The sequence below is a fragment of the Rhinopithecus bieti genome, unplaced genomic scaffold (genome assembly GCF_001698545.2).
Source record: "Rhinopithecus bieti isolate Rb0 unplaced genomic scaffold, ASM169854v2 scaffold_31173, whole genome shotgun sequence".
Classification (NCBI taxonomy): domain Eukaryota; kingdom Metazoa; phylum Chordata; class Mammalia; order Primates; family Cercopithecidae; genus Rhinopithecus; species Rhinopithecus bieti.
This window is the reverse complement of record NW_016813861.1, coordinates 699,086-720,810: the sequence shown is the minus strand read 5'-3', so window position 1 is coordinate 720,810 and position 21,725 is coordinate 699,086. Positions and strand designations below refer to the sequence as shown.

Sequence of the window (21,725 nt, the reverse complement as noted above, 5' to 3'; positions counted from 1 at the left end):
CTTTCTTTCTTTCTTTCTTTCTTTCTTTCTTTCTTTCTTTCTTTCTTTCTTTCTTTCTTTCTTTCTTTCTTTCTTTCTTTCCTTCTTTCTCTCTTCTTTCTTTCTTTTTTTGACAGAGTCTCATTCTGTCACCAGGCTGGAGTACAATGGCATGGTCTCATCACACTGCAACCTCCACCTCCTGGGTTCCAGCGATTCTCCTGCCTCAGCCTCCCGAGTAGCTGGGACTACAGGTGTGCACCACCACGCCCAGCTAATTTTTGTATTTTTAGTAGAGACGAGGTTTCACCATGTTGGTCAGGATGATCTCGATCTCATGACCTCATGATCCACCCAGCTCGGCCTCCCAAAGTGCTGGGATTACAGGTGTGAGCTGCAGCACCCGGCCATCTGTGATCTTTCTAAATCACAAATCTGGCAGTGCTAGTCCAGTGCTCACAACCCTTCAGTTCTTACCTAAAGTCCAAGCTCCTTAGCGTGACTTGCCTGATACTCTTGATCTGACCCCAAACTCTTAGGGCTGTACTCAAACAGCACAGTGGGTGTTATGCACTGAATATTTATGATCCCACCCCCAAATCCTAATACCAACCCCATGGTGATGTATTAGGAGACAGAGCCTTTGAGAGCGATTAAGTCATGAGGATGAAATCCCCATGAATGAGATTAGTGCCCTCATAAAAACACTCCAGAGAGCTCTCTCACCCTTTCAGCCATGTGGGGATGTGGAATAAAAATCCTGGGCCTTCTATGAAACAGGAAGTGGGCCCTCAACAGACTCTGAATTTGTTGACACCTTGATCTTGAACTTCCCAGCCTCTAGAACTTTGAGAAGCAAATATTTGCCATTTAAACCGCCCAGTCTATAATATTTTTGTTATAGTGGCCTAAATGAATTAAGATGCTGGTATGGCTTGCTACTCTCTGACCTCTGGAATTCTGTAATGTTATGCCTAATGTCTAGAAAATCTTTGCCCACCTCCTCACCTGGGTCACTGTTCCTTACCTTTGAAGATCTAGCTCAATCTTTATAGCCTCTGGTTTTCCACTGTACCCTGGGCTCATGCCATTGTAATATTTGCCACACTCATTTTCCCACCAGACTGTGAGCCTCTTTAAGAGAGTCTTGTGCCCTGTTCACATCTACATTGCATCATTCTTGAATTCTATTAGAGGATAAAGTGAACTGAAGGAGGAGCAGGAAATCTGTCTTTGCAGGGATCTGCAGAATGAATGTGATTTAAGTTTCATGGGCCTCATTCTTCAGGAGTTAGGCCAAGAGAGTCAAAGCAAAAGGCTGGTCCCCTATTATGCACCAGATAAGTGGCTGGATGTACATCGTCACATTTAGGAGACTAAATGTACATCCAGCCCATTATCCAGCGCATAGCAGGGGACTAACCTTACCTTTGGAGATTCAGCTCAATCTTTGTGGCCTGTGGCTTCCCACTATACCTTGGGCTCATGTCATTGTAGTATTTGCCACACTCATTTTCTAAGAGGTAGCATCATCAAGAAACCATAAAATAGAATAAGTCTCTTGAGATCAGAGACTTTTCTGTTTTCACAGCTTTTCTGGTTTCCTAATGGTGCTACCTCTGAGAAAGAAAAATTTAACTCATATACTCAATTTGGTCTGCATCTATACTGAAAGTGGAAGAGATATTTAAGCCAATTAAATGTATATTTTTGAGGGCCTTGGATTTCAGGTGAAGACTTGGCAGTGTAGTAGATGTCAAGTATGACATGAATTAAACATGGAACCTGACTGTTATGGGTTGAATCATGTGCCCTCAAAATTTATATGTTGAAGTCCTCACCTCCAGTATCTTGGAATATGACTTTATTTGGAAATCAGGTCACTGCAGTTATAATTCAAGATGAGGTCATCCTGGAGTTGGGTGAGCCCCTAATCTCTCTGGCATTCTTACAAAAAGAATGCCATACAAAGAATCAGATATGCATATCAGGAAAATGTCATGTGAAGATGAAGGCAGAGATTGGGATGATGCCTCTAGAAGCCAAGAATGTCAAAGATTGTCAGCAAACCACCAGAAGCGAGGAGAGAGACGTGGGACAGGTTCTCCCTCCCAGTTCTCAGAAAAAAAAAAAACTCTACTGACACTTTCATCTGGACTTGTTGCTTCCAGAACTGTGAGACTATACATTTCTGTTGTTTAAGCCACCCAATTTATGGCAATTTGGTATAGCAGTTCTAGCAAATTCACACACTAATCAGTCAACTCAGAGATAGATACAAAAAAAAACCAGTATGTTGCAGTGTGATGAGGCTAATAGTAGCATCTGTACAACCTACAGATGCAGCACAGAGACGAGAAGGATTGGCTGTGAGTTTTGGGAATGAGATCTACACAAGTAGGGGGTACTGGTGAAAGGAAAGTTGCACAGAAGAGTTGTGTGAGTCAGGTTTTGAAAGCTATGGTTTTGAAAGATGATGAAGACTGATCTCTCTCTATGGCGGTTATGGCAGTCACAGATAAAGCCAACTGCTGTCCATTATTACCCCTATTTTCTCTTAAAAATCTTTGATGGGAGCTGTGCAGAGAGGCCTTAACAGATATGGGAGCAAGCAAGTGGATTTGGGGCCTAACAGTGGCATGTGGTAAGCAGCCTGTAATCTTGCACCAATGGGTGTCATTCCACTCCCATCCCCCACCTCTGATGCAGCACACCCTTTGTTCTCCCCTTTCTTTTTTCCTTTGAGTAAATCTGTTTACTACCCAGAAAAACGAGGAAGGAATAGGCCAGTTGCCCAGGGCAGATGGTGCAATGTTAACAGATGACACACAGAAAGCAGAACTCCTCAGCTCCTATTTTCCTTTTACATTCTCCAGCAAGGCTCTTCAAATGAAATAGAACAAAAGAAACATCATCAAGAAGAAACTGAAACACAAGTCCATGAGAGATAGTGAGGGAACCCACTATCTGGTTGATTTAAATGGTTTCATGTCTTCAGATCCAAATGAGTTATAACCAAATAATGAAAGAACTTACAGAAAACACCAGTGAACCACGAAGCAGACATTCTTTTCAGTGATTTTCAAAAGAATTTCTGGATAATTTAAAAAGTGCTTCAAACCTAGAGAAAGGCAAATGTTGCTCTCATATTCAAAGAAATATAAAAGATAAACTCACAGAAAATACCAGTTCATCCTGATTCCCTGAAAACTCTTTTTTGTTATTTTATTTTACTTATGTACATACAAACATACAAAGAGGAAAGGAGGGACCAAGGGGGAGAGAGAAAATGAAGGAAATGAGAGAGACACAGAAAGAGGGAGAGAAAACAGAGCAGAAACAATAAAAAAAGGGAGAATAAGTTTATTAGCTTTGTGAAAATTACATTGAGTTTACAGCACTCAATTTACCTATGGTTGTAACTTCAATAATCCTGCAAAATTTTATAACAGTCAATTAAATAAGCATGATGTGTGCCTTGAGAAAATTAAGGAGATGATTAATAAGAACTAGAGGTTAATAAGAAAAAATCGTGCTAAACTTGGAGCTTTTTTCCTTCCCAATTTCCTTTGCCTTGTATTTTCTTGTTTCCCCAGTGTAAGAAATTCCTCCTCCATTTTTATTTCACCCAGAGATGCAGCACTACCTACACCAAACAGAATGTGAACGTCTGCAAGTTCTACACAGTATTTCCTGGAAGCTAATTGGATCAGAAGAAAAGGCAGTGCTGATCACAGAGTTTACCTGTCAGTCCCCAAACTGTATTTTCTATTTTCCAAGTTCCTCATCCTGAGGCTTTCTTCCCTTTCTTTTTCTGTCAGTACCCACAAATCCTCGGCTTCTTCCTTATCCACTTCCCTCTTGTTCCTGTTCTCATAATCTTCCCAGTACATTTGTCCATCCAAGAGCTGGCTGCTGGCTTGCTTTGGTCAGATGACTCCTCCTAGGGTCTGGGTCCTTGATTGATAGCTGGGACCAGGAACCTCTGAGCAATCCATCCCTCCGATGCAGACTGTTCTTATTCACTACGCTTACTACAAATTCCAGTTCCCTTCTCACACATTGGGCTCATTTCTGCTTCTTGAACTATGTCATTATTTTTCCTTTATTCCATATTATTTGGACACCAACTCTTCAAAACACATCATTACCCCAGGATTAAGAGCCTGGGCTTTGGAGTAAGACTGTGTTTTTATCTCTAAAAGTTATAAATCAGATCATATTTCTCTCTTGTTTCAAATCTTCCACAAAGTTTTCACCATGTTTAGAATAAAATCCCAACTCTTTACCATGACCCGTAAGGATCTAGATAATCTGGCCACTGCCTACCTCTGTCATCATTGCACACTACTCTTTACCTTTTTTTTTTTTTTTTTTTTTTTTTTTAATATGCCTTCTTTCTGTTTTTTAAACATGTCAGGTCTGTTCTTGCCTCCCAGGCTTTATAGTCTTTTCCCTCAGATCATCACATTCCTGGATTGTTCTACTCATGGAATTTTCAGCTAAAGTTTCTTCTTGGGGGAACCTTCCTGACTACTCTGTCTAAATCAGTCCTCTTCTCCCACTACCAGTTAGTTCCTGGCACTTTATGGTGCTGTTTTGTCTTTGTGACACTTAATATCCTCTAGAATTACCTTGTGCATTTATTTGATGACTTTGTTTATTTCCCTTGCCTTGACCTCCCAGAATGTAAGTACCATGAGCGCAGGGTCTCTCTCCTCAGCCCTTAGACAGTTTCTGGTATGTAGTAGGTACTCAATAAATAAAACAAATCAGTGAATGCTTGCTCCATACTTCCTGTGCTACATGGCTATGAACTAATTGTTTCCATGGGTTTTAGTTCCTTATCTTTACAATGTGGTTGGCAACTCCTGTTTCATTGGGATTTTGTGAGTGTTGAATGAGATTACACAGGTGAGATGACTAGAGTGGAGTGGGGAATAGAACAGGCACACAATAACATGAAGGGTTATTATGATATGCCAGTCTCCATGGAATGCCATAGGAACACAGAGATGATTCTAACGAAGTCCTTTTCCCAGAAGTTCCCCGTCATTATGTTTGAGCAGACATTAGAGTTGCTGCAGGCCTTGGACACCACACCCCACTTTCCCTGTTAAACCTCTCCTGGGAGCCAGACTCTCCCAGGGCCTGTCACATCTGGTTGTTGGGTCATGTTCCTAGGCCTGATTATCCACATTGCCTTGTCTTATTGTGAATAAACAACCAAGATACACTGATAATCCCCGAGATTACAAAACTAACCCAATCCTCTTTTATGGATGCAGCTATTAGACAAGTATTTCTAGGTATAACACAGGGTCTTAGTGTCTCTGTATTTTAGCAGAGAATATGACAGACATTTAGATATTATAGATGAATATGAGAATATGCCTCTTTGACATTAATTACTGTTTAATTAGATAAACCTGAAAAACTCCCAATGTTTTACAAGTTTAAAAAGCACTCTTAAGATTACAAACAGTAATGAAGATTCATAGGTAGAAGACTGGATCGTTGAATTATAATTTGATTTGATTATACAGGGGGTGTCTACTTTATTCACTTCTCTACCAGTCTGTTGTCACAGTATCCTGAAAGATGATGAGCCTCTGAGCCTAGCATCTCTGTCTTCTAATTATCTGAACATAGTAAGAAGGCTACAAACTGATGTATGTAGCATGATACCATTCTGCTGAAAAATACATATTCATACATGAAAGAAAAATAGCAGAAGGACACCAACATGTTAACAGTAGAAATAATATTTCAGTCTTTTTTTCCCTATGCTTTTCAAACTGTGCTGCTGCTTTGACTCCTTATGACTTTTGTGGGTGGAAAAAACAAATGAATTGCACACTTTTACAGGATGGGATAAGGACGACCTGTGAACTTTTCTTGTTAGAAAAGTCTCAGGGACTCAGGTGATTGTCAGTCTCAGAGCAGCCATATCTGAGACGAGGACCAAGGACCAAAGACCAAGTAGCAGTTTCTGAGACAAGGACGACCTCCAGAACAGGTGAGGAGTAGTTCCCAATGGTGCATCATGACAGGTCTCGGTCCCATCTTTTAAGAATTGTTATTATTTTGAAGTTAAGGTGAAGTAAGCTTTGGCTTAATTTTAAGAATAAATTTCTTATAAGTATAGTTATGGAGAGAATGACCATTTTGTTAGATAGTACAGTCCATCTTCAGCAGGTGGCCTTTCTCGAACAGAGATGCTAAAAAGAGGATTTCTATACTGGATGGGGAGTTGGACAAGATGATATTTTATATTTTCTTCTAGGTTAGTAGACATCATTATCAAATCTGTCACTCTTCTTTATTACTTATACTATATGAGATGGATATTATTTTTATTAGTGAAGAAATTGATGCTTAGACAGGTGAAATAATTTGCTGAATACTCAAGATCTTGCAAGTTTCTTAGCTGGGATTTGAGCTTAGATCTACTTGGCCTCCAAGACCAAAATATTCTATGGTGTTCTGTTACTTTCCAATCTGTGATTCTGTACTCACTTCTTCACTTTCTTTTTCTCTTCTCTTTGTAGATTTCCACATTGCTTTCTTTCTGTTTCCATGACTTAGACAACAATGGCATCTGGTAATATATTTGGCTTTGATTTGGTTCTTGGTATTGATATTTAAGGCAAAGAAATAAATGGCTGACTCTTGGATAGCAGAGTCATTATTTATTATTATTATTATTAATTATTGTTTTTGATGTAGCTGAAGAGATATTGGGTTATAATCTTAAAACTTCCAATGATGAGTTCTAGAAAAAACAATCTTAAGTGTTTAAAGATTATTCTTTTTTAATACTGAAACTAACAGTATGAGGCTTTCAGTAGAAAAGTAATAGGAGACAAATTGACAGCAAATTGAAAATAAAAACATCTGTCTTAGTGCTGTTCTCATTCTGGGTTCCCCACATTTCTTTTTTTTGAAGTGTGTAGCTTCTTCTTTGTGTGGAATTGCCAATTCTTCTACATGGATTAATCCCAAAGAGTAGTTTCTCTGCACATTCTCCACCAGACAGTAGCTCTTCATTAGGATGCCTTGATACTCTGGTGTGGTGCCACCACATGTAAGTTACACTGAGCTCCCTGGGACTTGCAGAAGCAGGGCCCATTCTACATATGCTTCAGCTCCACTGTCAAAATCTTTGTAGTGGTGGCTCCCCGCTACATTTGAATTCTGTTGCTGCAGCAACGAGCTCAAGAAGAGCTTCTGTATGGGAATAGAGCTAAGGAGGATGTTAAGGCTCAGGCTAACTGACCCCTTGACAGCCCAACATGGAGGCTTTTATCTTTGAATTTAACACATTTGTCAACTTGACAGGAAGCTTGGGCTGCAGATTCCTGCCCTTGTGAGACTCTGAGGCCCGGCAGAAAGAGCCCAGGCATGGGAGTCAGACTCACGGGAGGGTGTGGGGGTAAATCCTGGCCATGCAACTTCCTGCGCTAGGATCTTATTTCCCCTGGCTAGAATTCTATCATCTATAAAATGGGGTAATAATGACTGTTCACGGGATTTTAGAGAAAATTAAATGGTTAATTATGCAGAAACAAGGATGTGGGGATAAATGGAAATACAAGAAAAACAATAGGTTAAAAAAAAAATCATAGCCCTGCTTCACAAATCTTTATGCCTGATTTTTACCCTACTCAGATGTTTGTGAACTGTCGTGGAGATATAGTCTTTGCCTGAGTATTTTGTCAGGCTTAAAAGAGCTATCTTTCAATCTGAGCAGTTTGATAATAATGCCCCCAAAACACCATGGGATTACACATAAAAATGAATGCCAAGGAAAATAAATAAAATTGATTAACAAAGAGTAATTGTTATTTAATCACAATTTGGGAAACACATTTTTGCCCTTTATTACAGTCATTCTGTGCTTTAAACTATTGGGTTTTGTCAAAAGAACATACACTTGCAGTGCTTGAAAGTGAAAATAATACATTTTCAAGCGTTCACCGTATCAGTGTCAGAATGGCAATGAAAGTAGTTATTAAAAACCTTAGCTGCACTTTCAAGTAAGAAATAAAGTAAAACATAAATTGCTTTCATGAAATGAAGCTAGTTACCATGATCAATGGTCAATAATTGTATGTGTTATTTATTCTTCCATGGAGCAAGGGGCAAAGAGGTTTGAAAATGACTGGTTAAATATCAGTCTATTTTATTTAATAAGTGATAGCTATTTCCTACATTAAACAAAACTCAGTCTACTTATCCAGAGCTCACATTTCAGTCTCAAATTCAGCTTTGGCTGAATAACCAGAAGCCATCATTGTGGGCCTAAGCTGGGAGATTTTTAGTAAGGATTCTGTGACATGGTCAAACAGAAGACCAAATGGATTTGGTGAAGGCTGGATTACTTACACAAAGTCCAAAGATAAATTTAGTTGAAAATTGGTCACAGGTAGCCTTGCAGTCTCAAAGGGCATTTCTGACTAGACAAACAGCGTCTACCAACATCCCCTCCACTGAAATAAACAGCCGAGTGTTCCCTTGCCACAGGCTGGGTAAATACTAACTAAACCGTCTGCCTGTATGCCAGTCGGAGCAACACTCCCTATTTTTTAGCAAAATATTTTTCCACTCTGGCCATCCAAGAAACTCTCCAAATCCAATACATTTCAATGGAGTTTTTAGGCTTCTCGATTTTTCTCACTATTTATAGCTTTCAGATGTTGGCAGGTACGGGACTACATTTTCTTCAGAATAAAGTTATAAACAGCAGCAGTGCTGTTTCATCATATGCCACACAGTATTAAGTCAGTATTAAAACAATCCTTCTTCTTTATGAATGTCAACATTGACAAAGGCTAGAAAACAAAATAAATGCCTCACCAATATTATATCAGTGGTCATATTTATATTGTGCAGAGTTTTGTGGAGTGAGAAAGTGGGAATGGGATCCGGAGGGAAAGCCCAGTCTGTTCAGGGGTAACGTCTGTTCAGGGAATAGCATTTGTGAGGCTGAAGTACAAAAGTCCAGGAGGCCAGATCTGTCCCTTCTGTGAAACTAAGGCTGAGCAGGGCATAAAAGGAATGTAACAGTGCCTCCAGGCATATAGTATTTAATAAATTACCAACTGCTTGCAAACACAACACCTTACTGGTCCTTAGAACAACCTTGGGGAATAGAAGAGGTAATTATTCACCCCACTTTATGGATGAGGAAACTCAGTTTCAGAGAGATGACTTAACCGGGGTTACCTTGCTAGAATGTTGTAGAGCCAGAAGTGGAGGCCCAGTCTTCCGATGGCTAACTTTGCTTTTCTTCCCCAACTCACACTGCTTCTCCAAGAATTCAGCCCATGGAGCTTTCCCAGGCTCACTGGAGAGACAGTCTATTCACATGTAAAGGCCAGTGAATAAAGAGAAAGAGACAGTAAAGGGATGGGTTAGAGAATAAAGCGCAAAATTCCAGTTGCTAGAAAAGGATTATATTGGGCAGGTTAGGAGGTGATAGTCAGGCACATCTGAAATGTGGAAAAGTTGAGTTTAAATCACCAGTTTTGTCACCAACCAGCTAGGTGACCTTTGGTGTCCTCATCTGTAGAGCTTTAAGGACACCTCGGGGATTGTGGTAAAATCACCACAATGAAGCCTTTTGGGGTCACTTGAGAGACAACCTTTGAGATCTTGCCCTAGGCCACCTGTGGCAGGATTCATCAAGGAGGCATGATGTGAACCAAGGAACTATAGCAACAGAGAGGGAAAGGAGAAGGGAAATATGGACAGGGAAATAGTTGAGTCCAGTTATGGTGGCAAGGGTGGGTGTGCTGCTTATGTGGGAGAGTAAGGAGATACTTGATGGATACGTGATACAAAAACAAAATATGTGCGAAGTTCAACCATTACCAAGTCAGTTTTATTCATGGAGTTAATCAGTCTGGACATTTCAGGTCAAAATTTACTCCTTTATCCTTTAACCAATTATCAAGACAGTTGTCCTAAGTCTTCCTTCTTTCCCTCTCCCCTTCCTCCCGCCCTCCTTCCTTCTATCTACCTTCTTTCCTCCTTTCTTCCTTTCTGCCTCTCTCCTTTCCTTCCTTTCTCCCTCCCTTCCCTCCTGCCTTTCTCTTCCTCTCTCCTTTTCTTCCCTCTTTCCTCCCTCCCTCCCTCCCTCCCTTCTACTTTGCCTGCTTGTAGACACAGATTTCTCTGGAGTGTATTTCAGGAGGGGTGGATTTGTTTGTCTAGGGCAGGGCTGTCAAATACAGGTCATGCATGCTGCCACGCCCCTGCCATGACAGACAATGCTAATCAATCACTGTTCTCTGGGCATGATCTCAGGATTAATTTCAAGGTGCATGGGTTGGTTAGAGTTGGCTCAAGTGACGAGAGTTGTTTGCCAACATAAATCTAGGACACAAATGGATCAAATATGGCTTTCCATTTTCAAAAAGGTTAAAGTATACTAGAAAATATACTTCCTTTAACCTTTTAAAACATTCCACCCCCACCCCCTACTGTTTTAATCTCAGCAAGAGCCTCAAGCAAAAATAGACAAATGTTATTTGAAGACATCATTTAGTGAAGTGAGAGTCTAGCAAAGATTTTTTAGAAGCCTGAATATGTTTCATGAATGAATATCACCTTTTGAATATTTTGTCATACAAATTGACTTCTGGACATTTTGATGTTTGCTTCATGTAAATTTGAATTTCCCTAGTGCTAAAATTTGGTTTCTCTGCCTTAATGCAAATACATTATATGTGTACATAGACGTGGAAGTTATGAGCTTAGTTTCTGAAGCCTATGTTGGAACCCCAGCTCTGTCTGTTTCTAGCTGAGTGCCCTTGAACAAGTTAATGTTACCTTTCTGAGCTTCAATTTTCTCATACTGAAAAAAGTAGTAATCATCATTGTTATCTCACAAGCTTATGGTGAAGAGTAAATGAGATAATTCATGTATAACATTTAGCATAGTATCCTGCACATAATAATACTCCACAAATGTAAGTTTGTGTGTGTTGTATGTAACTACTACTGTCTATCCAGGGTGAATTAAGGACTCTGATGCTTATTGAATTGTTTGGCTAAATGTTACATTTCTTTGCTTTTGTGGGTTTAAGTCAGAGTTTTAATGCTACTTGAATTCTGTTTTGTGATTCTATCATGATTTTTTTGTGTGTTTAAACTCCAAGAAAAATGTCCTCTTTTTTGGTAGCTGATATATTCAAACCACCAGTGCTGGAAGAAAAATAATCTGTCATTGAAGTAGATGAGAGTTGACATGACAGACTGTGCACTCTATCTTAAACATTCATAACATGCATAATATGGTCCCTATGGAATGAAATAACTCCGTTAGAGTCTTTGCAGTCCCTTGTATCATGGGTCTCCTAGAGAGAAGCCATTACAATTCTAAAGCACCTATGCCTGCTTGGGGAATAAAATATCAAGGAAAAAAAAGGCATTTCACATACCAAACAATTGACATTTCTATATTGTTTAGATGTGTGTGCATACATGTGTACAAAAGTTTGTGGATGGTGCACATAGGTGTGTGGTGTTTTGAACTCTGGTGTTTGATATATTATTGCTTACTGGCTAGAAGTAATTTCTTCAGAATCTGAAACACTTGAAATCCTGATTTTATTATGTTATTGGTCATGTGATTTTGGAAAAGCTCCCTGTTAAAATCTTAGGTAACTCATATTTAAAATGTGGATAACCATATCTTCTTCATATTCTTTCATAGGAAGAATAAACTCATGTGAGATAATACATGTAAAATACATAGTAAATATTTGGCACATTTCAATCTCTCCAATAATAGAGCCATTAATAATGATAAATAAGTAAAACAAGTAATTAAAATAATGTCCATGGCAAGGCAAACTGGTTTTCAGCTTCATTATTCAATGTCCTGCTTTGATTTTTATTTTATAGAATAATCATTTGCTAGCTTAAGTAATACATCATTCCTTAATTATAACTGTCAAGTGAAGACTTCACTAATTTATGTCTCTTCGGAGAAATATAAGCACTTGAGCAAATAACTAATATTCTGACCCTGAGTTTCCTAATCTAATAGGAAAGTCTATCTCAGTGACTGCATTCTGTCATAGCCATTCTTGTTGAAAGGATGAAATGAAATAATGGATTTTACAGGTCTGTGTGAGGCACAAACTGGCCATACAACTGGAGAAAGGATATAAAATTGTATATGCTTATGAAATACTCAAATATTAATAGGTAGTGTCTAAAGAAAACCAGAACATTTGAATAAACAAACAAATAATCAGTCCAATAGCCAAGTGGAGATTTTTATATTTTCTAAGTATTCTTCTCAATTGAAAGAGTTGACTTGTGCAGTGCATGCACTGCATAATGACATTTTGGTCACTAAGTGTGAATATATGACTGTGGTCTCATAAGATCATAATACTGTATTTTTGCTGTACCATTTTATGCTTACATATGTTTAGATAAACAAGTATTTCCATTATGTTACAGTTGCCTACAGGATTCAGTATTCAGTACCGTGACATGCCTTATAGGTTTGTAGCCTTGGGGCAATAGGCTATACCATATACTCACTTGTGTAGTAGGCTATACCATCTAGGTTTGTGTAAGTACACTCTGATGTTTGCACAATGATGAAATTGCCTAATGATGCATTTTTAGAATGCATCCCTTTCATTAACTGATACAGGTCTGTATTTGTTTTTAATAAGAAATTACAGTACATGGTAAATTTTGCCTTTAACATTTTTTTGGAAATAAATGGCATTCCCAAAAAGCCTCTTGGGCTTGTAACTATGCTATATTTCCATGTTAGCTACCTCAAGATAATAACATTTGATCAACACAGTCTACTTGGAGTGACCAGATACCACTGGGTCTCTCTTGGTCACACTACTGTGGATATGCAACAACAAACAGATTTTGCCAGATGTTCCAGTATAAACAGCTTCTCTGCTGTCAAAACCTATAGTTGAAGTGCAGAAGAGGGATATTTCAACCTTTTTCATACTCCAGTAGAGAAGGAGCCATTATTATTTACCCAACTTTTCAAAGGTAAACATTAAATCAATTTAACAATTTAATTTTAAGAAGAGTGAATTTGAAATTGGGAAACAAATCTACCATTTACTTCCATGTATTTTTTCTGACATCTGTAAAACAAGGCTAATGATACCCACTTCACAAGACTCTTATAAAACATTAAAAAATTTTCCTGAGAAATTCATTTGTACATAACAAAATACTGCAACTATGCAAATTAGTAAGATATTAGCCTAGTCTTTTTAAATTCTCACTGAGGTTGTGCTTAGTTTGTGGTGTTTAGAAGTTAACTTGAATCGTTAACTCACTCAGGTTAAAATTTGGCCTCTGGAGCAAAAAAACTGTATATTTGCACTCACTTACATCAAAAAACTAGCATTAAGCCCGGCTGGTTCTGTCCGGGAAAGATGACAGTGGCTGGGGCAGCATCCAAGGAGCCACTGGTGTAATGGTACACCCAGCAGCTGGGGAAAACTTTCGGCCTGGATGTCAGCAAGGAGATCATGCACAGTGCTTCCAAAAAGATGAAACTTTAGATGGGCAGAAATCAAGGGACCAGCTAAAGCTGGGTAGGAGGAAAGGGAGAGACAGACAGGAATTTCCTGTATTTGCTGAACCTGACACAGCTGCGGAGGTAAAACACCTTTTAATTTGCCCAAAGCATGAGAGAACAGCAACTCCTTTAAGAAGAAGACAAAGTTTGTCAATTTACACACAAGAGGGGGACCCACAGGCTTGCAGTCTGCTCCCCAGTTGCCATCCTTGTGATTGCCTGGGCCAGAAGTACAAGCTCATCAGTAGCTCTCTGATCTGTGGGCCTGTTGTTTGTGAACAAGAGGGTGCCAGCCCTTGCTTATTCTGTGTCACAATGGTATGTACTCACGAAGAACAGGATATTTTGCAGCATGACTCAAATGAGAGCCAGAAACTGCTAAAGAAGCTTATGCCATTGATAGAGAATTCTGAAAAGGTGGACAACTCTGCCAAGGACTTTCTATGTTATCGAGAATTTCAAATTATGTCTGGTCTGGAGAAGGATATCAAGCACAAAGACAGGCTGTTAAGAGTTGGATAGAGCTAGTTTTCAAAGGACCCAAGTCACTGATGCTGATCAGATTTTTTGCCAGTGACTCTAACCAGTGGTTGTCCAAACTTGAGTGGGAAACCAAATGAGAAGCGAGAAGAGGAGCTGAGAGAATTTCGACATGCCTCTCGACTCTCTAAGAAGGTCACCATTGACTTTACAGCAGGAAGATCCTGGAAGAAGAAAATCCATTAGCAGAATATCACAGCAGACTAGACGAGACAATACAGGCCATTGCTGAGGAAACCTTGAACAAGACACTGACCCCATTTTGTATATCTCCTGAAGAGCCTTTGGGAGTTCTGGTAAATCTCAGCACATAGCAGTCCCCTCCCCAGTGGGTTGACCATGCAGGTGCAGCCTCACAGAAGAAGGCTTTCCATTCAGCAGGATTGGGACTAGAATTCAACTCATTTCAGTACTTCTTGTGAATCCAGGATCAAGACTTTCAGAGAGGTTTGACAGTGGCTCATGTCTCTCTATACATCAGCCCTGGGTTTCTCAGCTTGTTAGAGGGATTAGAAAATGATGGAGTGCAGATCCTGGTACATCTCCCACAGAGGACAACTTTGGATAGCAGTCCTAGCCAAAACCTCCTTCTGCCTTCAAGAAGTCTCAGAACTCCAGGTTAGGTATCATCTTCTTCATGGGAAAGATGTGGAATTCCCCAGTAACTATCCATCAGGTTGTCTTTTGGGCTGTCTGGACCTAATTGCTTGTTTCAGAGGCAATTTAAGGAGCAGTTTCCAGACATCAGTCAAGAATCATGTTATCCGCTTGTTTTCATCTGCAAAAGTCCTCAGGAAATGGTTGTGAAGCTTCCTATTAAAGGAAACAAAAAAATCTGGAAACTGGATTGCAAGATCCATTAAGGAGCAAAGAAAGGGTAAATGAAGCAGAATGAAGATTTCGGACTCAGGAGAAAAGAAACCATACAGCACAGTGGAGTCTGGTACACTAAAATTGCCATCCACTGGTTTTTTGGAATTGAAGCAGTAGAAATTTAAAGGCTTGGCATTAGGCTTGAATCTCTCAGAATTTAAACTCTTATCAAAATCTATATATTTTTCTTAAGGAGTAGGATTCTTATTTATGTAGTGGCTCAAAATCTTTGAATACATTATTTATTTATATTTATATTTATATATATTTTTTTGAGATGGAGTCTCGCACTGTTTGTTGCTCAGGCTGGAGTGCAGTGGCGCAATCTCTGCTCACTGCAACCTCCACCTCCTGGGTTCACACCATTCTCCTGCCTCAGCCTCCTGAGTACCTGAGACTACAGGTGCCTGCCACCACGCCAGGCTAATCTTTTGTATTTTTAGTAGAGACAGGGTTTCACTGTGTTAGCCAGGATGGTCTCCATCTCCTTATCTCACGATCTGCCTGCCTTCGCCTCTCAAAGTGCTGGGATTATAGACGTGAGCCACCGTGCCAGCCTGAATACATTATTTATTTAAAAACTATTTGAAAAAAAAGTTCAGGGTATTTCCTATTATTTGCAGGTTAGTGAGGCTACAACCTTGTGGGTTTCTAGACAAAAAATTTTCTCTCTCATCTTTCTTTTGACGTGGGAAAATACAAGTAAGATCGTGGCAAAACATGAAAAGAGGAAGAGGAGTGTGCTGTATAAGACACTGGTTGAGAGCAAGAGGTATGCAGTCAGATAGACCCAAATTTTAATTAATTTATTTTTAATTATTATTTCATCTTTTTTATTATCACTTTAAGTCTAGGTACATGGTTCATAACGTAGCAGGTTTGCTTAATATGTCAACTTATTGCATGTTTGGTGTGCTGCACCCATCAAACGTCGTTCAGCACCCCATCAATTCGTCATTTAGATCAGGTATTAATCCAATGCAATCCTCCCCCCTACCCCCTCCCCAGTGATAGCCCGATGTGTGAATGTTCCCCCTTCCCGAGTCCAAGTATTCATTATTCAGTTCCCCCTATGAGGTGGAGAACATGTGGATGTTTGGTTTTCTGTTCTTGTGATAGTTTGCTAAGACTGATGGTTTCCAGCTTGAATCCTGTCATACAAAGGACGCAAACTCATCCTTTTTATGGCTGCATAATATTCCCATGGTGGTATATAATATGTGCCCCAAAAAAAAAAAAAAATTTCTTAATTCCAGTCTGTCACAGATGGACATTTTGGGTTGATTCAACAAGGTCTTTTGCTATTGTGAATAGTGCTGCAATAAACCTACGTGTGCATGTGTTTTATAGCAGCATGATTTATAATCCTTTGGGTATATACCAGTGTGGGATGCTTGGTCATATGGTACATACCTAGTTCTAGATCCTTGAGGAATTGCCATACTGTTTTCCATAAATAGTTGAACTAGTTTACATCCCACCAACAGCGTAAAGTGTTCTATTTCTCCACATCCTCTCCAGCACCTGTTGTTTCTGCCTTTTTAACTGAATTTTCATTCTAAGGTGTGAGATGGTATCTCATTGTGTTTTGATTTCATTTCTCTGATGGGAGATGATGGGCATTTTTTCATGTGTCTGTTGGCTGTAGAATGATCTTCTTTGAGAAATGTCTGTTCATATCCTTTGCCCTCAGTTTTTGATGGGGTGTTTTTTTTCTTGTAATTTGTTTGAGTTCTTTGTAGGTTCTGGATATTAGCCCTTTGTCAGATGAGTAGATTGCAAAAAAATTTCTCCCATTCTGTAGGTTGCCTGTTCACTCTGATGGTAGTTTCTTTTGCTGTGCAGAAGCTCTTAGTTTAATTAGATCCCATTTGTCAATTTTGGCGCCCCCCCTTTTGCTGCCGTTGCTTTTGATGTTTTAGACATGAAGTCTTGCCATGCCTATGTCCTGAATGGTACTACCTAGGTTTTCTTCTAGGGTTTTTTGGTATTAGGTCTGGACATTTAAGTTCTCATAATCCATCTTGAATTAATTTTCGTATAAGGAGTAAGGAAAGATCCAGTTTCAGCTTTCTACTTATGGCTAGCCAATTTTCCAGCACCAACCATTTATTAAATAGGGAATCCCTTTCGCCATTTCTTGTTCCTTCAGGTTTGTCAAAGATCAGTAGATGTGTGGTATTATTTCTGAGGACTCTGTTCTGTTCCATTGTAGACCCAAATTTTAATACCACCTTGGTTACTCACTAAACTCATTGTTGTTTATAGATTAAATTAGGTAATACTTCTTAAAGACCTTTTCAAATCTGTGCTAAGATGATACCTTCCTACAAATATCAGAAATACATGAAAAAATATTAATACTCAAATTGTCTTTCAGGTAGTAGGTGAATCCCCTTTTTCTTATGCAAGGGAGATGCCTCAACTTTAAAGTGCAAGAAGTGGATCAAGCAGTAGAGAAATGGAAGATTATAGTGATGACTATTGTCATGAGTCTTTGAAAGGGGTTGAGACACAGAATTAGAAGTGCAGGGTGTAGAATTTCTAAAATTTACCTTGAGATAATGTGAAAACTAAAAGATCATTAACAAACGATGAACATACACACACACACACACACACACACACACACTCGACCCTTGAACACTGTAGGGGTTAGGGACACCAAGCTCCTGTGCAGTCAGAAATATGGGTATAACTTTTGATTTCCCCAGAACTTAGCTACTAATAGCTGACTGTTGATTGGAAACCTTACTGATAACATAAACAGTACATTAACAAATATTTGTATGTTGTATGTATTATATATTGCATTCTTACAATCAAGTAAGCTAGAGAAAAGAAAATGTTATTAAGAAAATCTTGAGGAAGAGAAAACGTATTTGCTATTTATTAAGTAGAACTGGATTATCACAAAGGTCTTTATTCTCATTGTCTTCATATTGAATGGGCTGAGGAAGAGGAGGAAGAGGAGGGGTTGGTCTTGCTGTCTCAGGGATGGCAGAGGTAGAAGAGGTGGAGGAGGTGGGAAGGGAGGCAGGAGGAGCAGTCACACTCAGTGTAACTTTTATAGGAAACTTTTGTGCAAGTGCATCAGTGCAGTTGACATCCATGTTACTCAAAAGCCGACTGTATATACATAACTTTATAGAAGTATACAATTTAATACATCACTTACTCACTGTACAGGTTTACTCATTGTAAGTATGGCTTAGTGATTTCTAGGAATTTTGTAAACTGTACAACCATAACAAAAATTCAGTTTTTTTTTTTTTTTTTTTTTTTTTTTTGAGACAGAGTCTCACTCTGTTGTCCAGGCTGGAGTGCAGTGGCGTGTAACCTCTGCCTCCCAGACAGTTTCAAGTGATTCTCCTGCCTCAGGCTCCCAAGAGCTGGGATTACAGGTGTGTGTCACCATGCCTGGCTAATTGTTGTATTTTCAGTTGAGGTGGGATTTCACCACGTTGGCCAAGCTGGTCTCCAACTCCTGACCTCAGGTGATCCACTGGACTTGGCCTCACAGAGTGCTGGGATTATATGTGTGAGCTACCACATCCAGCCAATGATTCAGTTTTAAAGTACTTCTATCATCAAAAAATTGTTAATATCTTGGTTCCTTTTGTAGTCAATCACCACTCCAAAATTAAGTTTCAGTCCACCAATATCTGCTTTCTGTCTCAATAGTTTTATCTTTTTCAAAAATTTTATATAAGATAAGTGTTACACTATATATTTTTGTACATGGCTTCTTTCACTTGGTGTAATGTTTTTTAAGTTTATTCATATTGTAGATACATCAAAAGTTTATTCATTTTTATTGCTATATAGTATTTCATTGCATAGATACACCATATTTTATCTGTTCACCAAATGATGAACATTTATGTTATTTCCAATTTTTGTCTATTATTAATAGTGCCACTATGAATGTTCACATATAAGTATTTGTGTGGACATACGCCTTCTATTCTCTTGGATAGGTATCTAGGAGTAAAATTTGCTAGATTATATGGTGTCAGTTTATTTTCGGTTGCTATAACAGAATATCTGAGACTGGACGATTTCTCAAAACAACAAGAGATTTATTTTGGCTAATGTTTTTGAAGCTGGGAAATCCAAAATTGGGTGGCCACATCTGATCAGGTTTAGATGAGGGCCGTGTGCTGCATTCGAACATGATGGAGAAGAGGAAGGATAAGTGGGCACATGTAAATTGGAAAAACAGTAGGGGCAGACTCACTTTATAATAACCTGCTCTTGTGGTTACTAATCCTGTCCCTCAAATTCACTCAGTCCCTTGAGAATTAATCTAGTCTTAGTCTTGTAAGAGTTGTATTAATCCTTTTTTTTTTTGAGACGGAGCCTCATTCTGTTGCCAGGGTGGAGTGCAGTGGCACGATCTTAGCTAAATGCAACCTCTGACTTCCTGGTTCAAGCGATTCTCCTGCCTCAGCCTCCCGAGTAGCTGGGATTACAGGCATGCACCACCACGCCTGGATAATTTTTGTATTTTTAGTAGAGATGGGGTTTCACCATATTGACCAGGATGGTCTCAATCTCCTGACCTTGTGATCCGATCGCCTCGGCCTCCCAAAGTGCTGGGATTACAGGCACGAGCCACCGTGCCTGGCTGTATTAATCCTTCTTAATGACCTAATCACCTCTCAAAGACCCCACCTCCCAGCACTACCACACTGGGGACCAAATTTCCAACACATGAATTCTGGACAACACACTTAAATCATAGCATATGGTAAGTGTGATTAACTATTTAAGAAACTATCAAACTATTTTCTGAAGCATCTATGCCATTTAGTTTCCCATCAGCAATCGATGAGGGTTTCTGTTTTTCCACATCCTCATCAATGCTTGGTATTATCAGTCTGTTGGATTATAGCCATTCCAGTAGATGTGCAGTGTATTTCATTGTGGTTTTAATTTGCATTTCTCTAATGACTAATGATGTTGAGCATTTTTTCATGAGCTAATTAGTCACTTGAATGTCTTCTTTGTTAAAATATCTACTTAAATCTTAAACTATTTTTTCTCTTTGTATTATTGAGTTGCAAGAGTTCTTTATGTTTTCTGTATATATAAAACTCTTTTATAAGATATATAATTTGCACATAATCAAATCATATATCTGTAGCTTGTCTGTGACTTGTCTTTTTATTTTCTTAATGGTGTCTTTTGAAAAATAAGTTTTAGTTGTTGATGTCACAGTTTATGATGTTTTTCTTTTATGGATCTTGCTTTAGAAGTCTTTGCCTAACAAAAGATCATAAAGATTATAGTGTTAGCTCTTACATTTTTAGTTAACTTTTGTCTAAGGTTTACATTTACATTTTTTCAAACATATACACATCCAACTGTTTCAACACCATTTGTTGGAAAGGTTACACTTTATTCATTGAATTATCTTGGTATCTTTGTTGAAAATCAATTAGTCATAGAAGTAAGAGTTTGTTTTTGATTGTCTATTTAGTTTCATGGATTGTTATATCTCTTCATAGACCAATACAACACTATCTTGATTACTGTAGCTTTATGGAAAGTTTTAAAATCAGTTAGTGTAAGTCTTCCAACTTTGTTGTTTTTAAAAATTGATTTGTTAATCTAGGTCCTTTGGATCTCCATACAATTCTTAGGATCAACTTGTCAATTTCTTCAATAAACTGGCAGGGCTCTCAGCCTTTTTCTTTTTCTCCTATGCTTTTAGTAATTTCATTAAAGGAATGCTGTTATGCTCAACATTACCAACCAGTCTCTGAGGCTGTATTCACTTTTCTCTCTATTCTTTAGAATAAATATCTATTAATTGATCATCAAGCTTATTGATTCTTGTTCTGTCATTTTCAATCTGCTGTTGAGCCTATCTTGGGCATTTTTCATTTTGGTTATTTCTTTATCAATTCTAGATTTCTAAAATTCCTCTTTTTAAAATAGTACACATTTTTCTATTGAGATTCCCTATTCATTGAGTCATTGTGATATTTTACCTTAATTCATCGAACATGAATTAAGCTCAAATGTTGTGCCCCCCAGAGTTAGCCTCTGTTGACCACTTTTTTCCCCTGTGTATGGGTCACATGGTTTTTGGATTGTCTAGTAATTTTTGGTTGAATATTGGACATTTTACAGACAGTAATAGATAATATACCAACTCTGAGTTCTGATTTTCTGCTTTTTTCTTTTCTTTCTTTTTTTTTTTTTGTACCTTGTCTGGACTTAAAATACAAAATGTCTCCCCAAATGGGGAGCTGCTGATATCTCTAGTTAGCTTTTATTCTTATTTTGCTTTTTTAAAATATACTTTTTCAATCCTAAATTACTAGACTAGGGGTCATCTCTGTGTCTGTGGTCAGCCAATGATTTGGGTAAAGGTTGTACTCAAACACCCCCAGTTCATGACAGTTTTACCTTCTGGCAATCAATATGCATGTGGTTTGGGGATCATATTCGAAATCAGCTCTTTCTCAAGTCATTTTTGGTTTTAACTTCTAACTAGGCTCTCTCAGGTTTCCCCTGTGCATACTTGTAGTTTCCCAGCCAAACATGAGGAGTCAGAACATTTCCATAGCCTGTAAATGGTGCTCTCTTTTCCAGGATCTCCCCATATAAATATATGTCTGTGCACTTCTTACCCCAAATAAGACCATTATCTCAAACTAGTAAAGCTGTGGGCTTTCCTTGTTTTTCTTTATAATATTTGCTAAAGCTGCTGATTTTCTGCTCAACCTGCTTTGAT

General features: G+C 38.6%; 1 pseudogene; it reads left to right on the top strand.

Moving 5' to 3' along the window:
• Positions 1–7,274: 7,274 nt before the first annotated feature.
• On the top strand, positions 7,275–14,497 carry LOC108513273 (activating signal cointegrator 1 pseudogene; annotated as a pseudogene).
• Positions 14,498–21,725: the final 7,228 nt, after the last annotated feature.